Source organism: Oncorhynchus masou, chromosome 30 (genome assembly GCF_036934945.1).
Source record: "Oncorhynchus masou masou isolate Uvic2021 chromosome 30, UVic_Omas_1.1, whole genome shotgun sequence".
Taxonomy (NCBI): Eukaryota; Metazoa; Chordata; class Actinopteri; order Salmoniformes; family Salmonidae; genus Oncorhynchus; species Oncorhynchus masou.
Window position 1 is genome coordinate 35,313,811 of NC_088241.1, and position 6,580 is coordinate 35,320,390.

The window sequence follows — 6,580 nt, forward strand, 5'->3', positions numbered from 1 at the left end:
AACGGGGGTGGCAGCATCATGTTGTGGGGATGCTTTGCTGCAGGAGGGACTGGTGCACTTCACAAAATAGATGGCGTCATGAGGGAGGAAAATGATGTGTATATATCGAAGCAACATCTCTAGACATCAGTCAGGAAGTTAAAGCTTGGTCGCAAATGAGTCTTCCAAATGTACAATGACCCCAAGCATACTTCCAAAGTCGTGGCAAAATGGCTTAAGGACAACAAAGTCAAGGTATTGGAATGGCCATCACAAAGCCCTGACCTCCATCCTATAGAACGGCCATCAGAAAGCCCTGACCTCAATCCTATAGAACATTTGTAGGCAGAACTGAAAAAGTGTGTGAGATCAAGGAGGCCTACAAACCTGACTGTTACACCAGCTCTGTTAGGAGGAATGGGCCAACATTCACCCAACTTATTGTGGGAAGCTTGTGCAAGGCTACCTGAAACGTTTGACCCAAGTTAAAAAAATGTTTTTTTACCTTTATTTAACTAGGCAAGTCAGAACAACAAATTCTTATTTTCAAAGATGGCCTAGGAACAGTGGGTTAACTACCTTGTTCAGAGGAGGAACAACAGATTTGTACCTTGTCAGCTCGGGGACTCAATCTTGCAACCTTTTGGTTACTAGTCCAACGCTCTATCTACTAGGCTATGCTGCCGCCCCGGCAATGAGACCAAATACTAATTGAGTGTATGTAAACTTCTGAACCACTGGGAACGTGATGAAATTAATAAAAGCTGAAATTACATCACTCTCAACTATTATTCTGACATTTCACATTCTTAAAATAAAGTGGTGATCCTAAGATAGGGAATTTCTACTTGGATTAAATGTCAGGTTTAAAGTTTAAATGTATTTGGCGGAGGTGTATGTAAACTTCAGCTGTATCTGAAGGCCAGACTGATGTATGTATCAAGCGAAGACCCAGAAACCTATTCGATAATTTCCTTTAATCAAATATGTGTTGTATTGCTCTGCTGGAGCTTATTGATCAACTTGAAATACACCAGAAAACTCTAGATGGCATTGACTCCTTGTATGACAGTCTGTGACGTGTTATATAGGGAATTAGATGACCATGTCAACCGGAAATCTGTAGATGCTTCCAAAGAAAGAAAGTTGGTAAACCATTCTGGAATAAGGAACTAAAGTGCCTTCCCGAAAGCATTCATACCCCTTGACTTATATCACATTTTGTTGATTTACGGACTTAATTCAAAATGTATTAATTTGAAGCAATTTACACAGGTGACGTTTCTAAAGTGTATAGAAAATAAAAAGCAGAAGGAAGAGTTAATAAATGTATTTAAATCGTGTCAACTTAAATTTGATAAAAGATTATGGTCTATGAAGCGTAGATTTAGTCGTAGGCAGACATTACAACTGGAGCAGCTCCAGACATTCCACAACAGTTTTGGAGTGAGGCAAGTTGGGCCCCCAAAAAGTTAAGCAAATTCACAAGGAAATTATATTGGAAAATAGCGATAACTTCACCATCAAACTGATATTGTTTTGGAAAAATGGGAAACTTGACTTTTTTCCCCCAGGCGTTATCAGCCCTTCTATCCCAGCTAACATTTTTAGGGAGAGAGAACGTTTTTGTAATGTATCACGTTATATTCTCCTAATGTTTGAGTGTACAGTTTTCCGTTAGTTAGGTGAACAAAAATATAAACGCAACATGCAACATTTTCAAAGATTTTACTGAGTTACAGTTCCGATATGGAAATCAGCCTATTGAAGCGCTGTATATTCATTAGGCCCTAATCTATGGATTTCAAATTACTGGGAATACAGATGTGCATCTGTTGGTCATAGATACAGTACCTTAAAAAAAAGTAACGGAATGGATCAGAAAACCAGTCAGTATCTGGTGTGATCATTTGCCACATGCAGCGCGACACATATCCTTCACATAGAGCTGATTAGCCTGTTGATTGTGGCCTGTGGAATGTTGTCCCACTCCTCTTCAATGGCTGTGTGAGGTTGCTGGATATTGGCGGGAACTGAACCATGCTGTTCCAGAGCATCCCAAATATGCTCATGAGTGACATATCTCAAATCAAACCAGATTTTATTGGTCACATGCACAGCAAATGTTATTGCGGGTGTAGCGAAATGTTTATTTTTTTTACTTTTTTATTTTACCTTTATTTTACTAGGCAAGTCAGTTAAGAACAAATTCTTATTTTCAATGACGGCCTAGGATCAGTGGGTTAACTGCCTGTTCAGGGGCAGAACGACAGATTTTGTTCCTTGTCAGCTCAGGGATTTGAACTTGCAACCTTTCGGTTACTAGTCCAATGCTCTAACCACTAGGCTACACTGCCGAAATGCTTGTGCTTCTAGCTCCAACAGTGCAGTAATATGTAAAAGGTACGATCTAACAATTTCACAACAATAGACACAATACACACACATCTAGAGTAAAGGAATGGAATTAGGAATCTATAAATATTTGAACGAGCAATGTCGGAGCGGCATAGACTAAAATACAGTAGAATAGAATACAGTATATACATATGAGGTGAGTAATGCAAAATATGTAAACAGTATTAAAGTGACTAGTATTCCATGATTAAAGTCGATGTATATAGGCAGCATCCTCTAAGGTGCTAGTGATGGCCTTCTGATAGAAGCTGTTTGTCAGTCTCTCGGTCCCAGATTTGATGCACCTGTACTGACCTTGCCTAGATGATAGCGGGGTGAACAGGCAGTGACTCAGGTGGTTGTTGTCCTTGATGATCTTTTTGGCCTTCCTGTGACATCGGGTGCTGTAGGTGTCCTGGGGGCAGGTAGTACCCCCCCCACCCCATGATGCGTTGGGCAGACCGCACCACCATCTGGAGAACCCTGCCGTAGCGGGCGTTGCAGTTGCCATACCAGGTGGTGATACAGCCTGACAGGATGCTCTCAATTGTGCATCTGTAAAAGTTTGAGGGTTTTAGGTGCCAAGCCAAATATCTTCAGCCTCCTGAGGTTGATGAGGCATTGTTGTGCCTTCATCACCACGCTGTCTGTGTGGGTGGACCATTTCAGTTTGTCAGTGATGTGTACGCCGAGGAACATCCACCTTCTCCACTGCGGCCCCTTAGTTGTGGATAGGGGTGTGATCCCTCTGCTGTTTCCTGAAGTCCACGATCAACACCTTTGTTTTGTTGACTCACCTCCTCCTTGTAGGCTGTCTTGTCATTGTTGGTAATCATGCCTACAACTGTTGTGCCGTCTGCAAACGTGATGATTGAGTTGGACATGTGCGTGGCCACACAGTCATGGGTGAACAGGGAGTACAGGAGGGTGGTGAGCAAGCACCCTTGTGGGGCCGCTGTGTTGTGTTCAACCTGTGTTCATCCTTGAAGAGCACACTTCGCCAGCGTGTCAGTGGCCATCGAAGATGAGCATTTGCTCACTGAAGTCTGTTATGATGCAGAACAGCAATCAAGTCAAGACCCTGGTGAGGACGACGAGCATGCAGATTAGCATGCCTGAGAGGGTTCTGACAGTTTGTGCAAAAATTATTTGGTTGTGCAAACCCACAGTTTCATCAGCTGTCCAGATGGTGTTAAAGCCAGATGTGGAGGTCCTAGGATGGCGTGGTTACACATGGTCTGCGGTTGTGAGGCCGGTTGGACTTATGGTAGAAAAAACTACATTAAAGTCTCTGGCAGCAGCTCTGGTGCACATTCCTGAAGTCAGCATGCCAGTTGCACGCTCCCTCAACTTGAGACATCTGTAGCATTGTGTTGCGTGACAAAACTGCACATTTTAGAGTGGCGTTTTATTGCCACTCTCTAACATGGTTGCCATGTTCTCAGAATGTAAGATATCTCAAAATATATCCTCCAAAAATGTACCCTAAAATCCCATTGAACTATAGAGGGATTAGTCCCATTAGCACTGCATGCAAATGGTATTCCTACATTCTAAATCACAGGCCATCCCACTATCTAGAACTGTGTGGTCAGCTTGCAGATGAACAGAGTGGTTCGGGCTAGAATTCAAGAGAGAACCAACTTTTGCCTGTTTTAGTTATTTTCAGAAGCCTTTCGATTGGGTGAATAGAGACCTACTTGATTTTATACTACTTATAATGGAAATTGATGGAAGATTCTTCAAAGCTCTTTATCGGGCTCCAGTTCAGGTCAATGACCTCAGGACTGGCTGGTTTCCAACCCCTTACGGTGTAAAGTGGCGACGTATTCTCTCCTACTTTATTTACAATATATGTTAATGATCTAGAAATCAAACATGCTAATCTTGCTGTTGAAGTGGCGGATATATTCCTGAGCATCTTGTTGTATGCTGATGACATAGTTCTCCTTGCCGAGACAGAAGATGATCTCCAGAATATGTTAAATGTTGTTAATTTATGGTGTACTAAATGAGACTAGCGATACAATCAAGAGATGACCCAGATAGTTCATTTCAGAAAGAAGGGCATGCAGAGAAGTGCACACAACTTTTGTTTTGGTACAACCCCATTTATTCTACACTGGGCTCTATAAATACTGTGGTTGCACTCTAGATAAACACATGACCATTGAGGATGGCATTAGATCACTGGCAGATTCTGCAGGTAGAGCCTTGGGGTCCGTGTTAAACAAAATGAACATATATTAGGATCTCGTTTACTGTACTTATTCTTATTTGTGTGGTAGAAAATTCATATCTATTTTTTTTGTGAAACTGATTTGCAGTATATATTCAGGATCGAATGACTGCGCGGTATTAACCAAATCATGGCTACGCTTTCTTTGTGATCCACAAGAAACATATGGGCCAGCTGATACAGTATATGGTTTAAAAACCTACTCTTACACTCTAACGTACACTCTAATCAAAGAGAACGACACCTCTGAATCATATGTCCGCCTGAAACTAATAAAAAGCCAAAAGTCAGTTTGTGCAGCACGACTCAGATCTGGAAGACCCTCCCTCTGGCTATAAAGACTCTTCTTCTCCTGAAGAGGTGAGAATTTGCTTACTGTGTGATCTTAGGGAAATCAAAAACGAAATCCAGGGTGCTTTATTGCCCTCTGTATCACATTTTTCTTCTTCTTCTTGGTGCTAACCCTGAGGTATTTTAGTTACGGGACGAGCATAGGCTTGAATTTAGTTTCAGAACAGGGCGTCTAGGAGATTGCTCAGTTTCTTCACAATGCCTGGATAAGAAGGAAAAATTAACTGTGTAGTGTGGCTAAATGGTAGCTGTACTGTCCGTGATAATTGTATATGTGTATAATGTTATTTCATTTTGAGTAGGAATGGTAGTGTCTTGTAAACTCATGTGGGCTGGTCACCGGTAGGTGTATGACACTTAAATAAATCATATCAGTCAGTCGATCATCCTTTCCCACATGAAAAAACACTATAGTGTACATTATGGCAGGAATGCTATAGGATTCACTGTAGTGTTTGTGTGGACTTTACTGTAGTATTTACTGTAGTATACTGTAGTATTTACAGTTGATAGTAGTATATACTATAGTAATTACTTTAGTGTTTTTGCAGACTGTAGTATACTCCTGAGTGGTGCAGCATCTCATTGCAGGAGGCATCTCCACAGTCCCTGATTCGAATCCAGGCTGAATCACATCTGGCTGTGATTGGGAGTCCTATAGGGTGGCGCACATTTGGCCCAGCGCCGTCTGGGTTTGGCTGGGGTAGGCTGCCATTGTAAATAACAATTTGTTCTTAACTCCGTTGCCTAGTGAAATAAAAAAACATTGTACTGTAGTGTTTTTGTTGTATTATCTTTGACATAGAAATGGGGGGGGGGGACTGGGATCTGAATGGAATATTCAGAGCTTCTGCCCTTTTATATACAGTGCATTTGGAAAGTATTCAGACCCCCTTTATTTTTTTTTACGTACAGCCTTATTCTAAAATTGATTCAATTTACTCACAATCCCCCATAATGACAAAGCGAAAACAGGGTTTTAGAAATGTTTCGAAATTAAAATACCTTATTTACATAAGTATTCAGACCCTCTGCTACGAGACTTGAAATTGAGCTCCGGTGCATCCTGTTTCCATTGTTCATCCTTGAGATGTTTTTACAACTTGATTGGAGTCCACCTGTGGTAAATTTAAAATAATTGGACATGATTTGGAAAGGCACACACCTGTCTATATAAGGTCCCAAAGTTGACAGTGCATGTCAGAGCAAACACCAAGATATGAGGTCGGAGGAATTGTCCGTAGAGCTCCGAGACAGCCAAACTGAGCAATCAGGGGAGAAGGGCCTTGGTCAGGGAGGTGACCAAGAACCCTATGGTCACTCTGACAGAGCTCAAGAGTTCCTCTGTGGAGATGGCAGAACCTTCCAGAAGGACAACCGTCTCGGCAGCACTCCACCAATCAGGCCTTTATGGTAGTGGCCAGGTGGAAGCAACTCCTCCGTAAAAGGAACATGACAACTCGCTTGGAGTTTTCCAAAAGGCACCTAAAGGACTCTGACCATGCGAAACAAGATTCTCTGGTCTGATGAAACCAAGATTGAACGTGTTTGGCCTTAATGCCAAGCGCCACGTCTGGAGGAAACCAGGCACCGCTCATCACCGAGCCAATACCA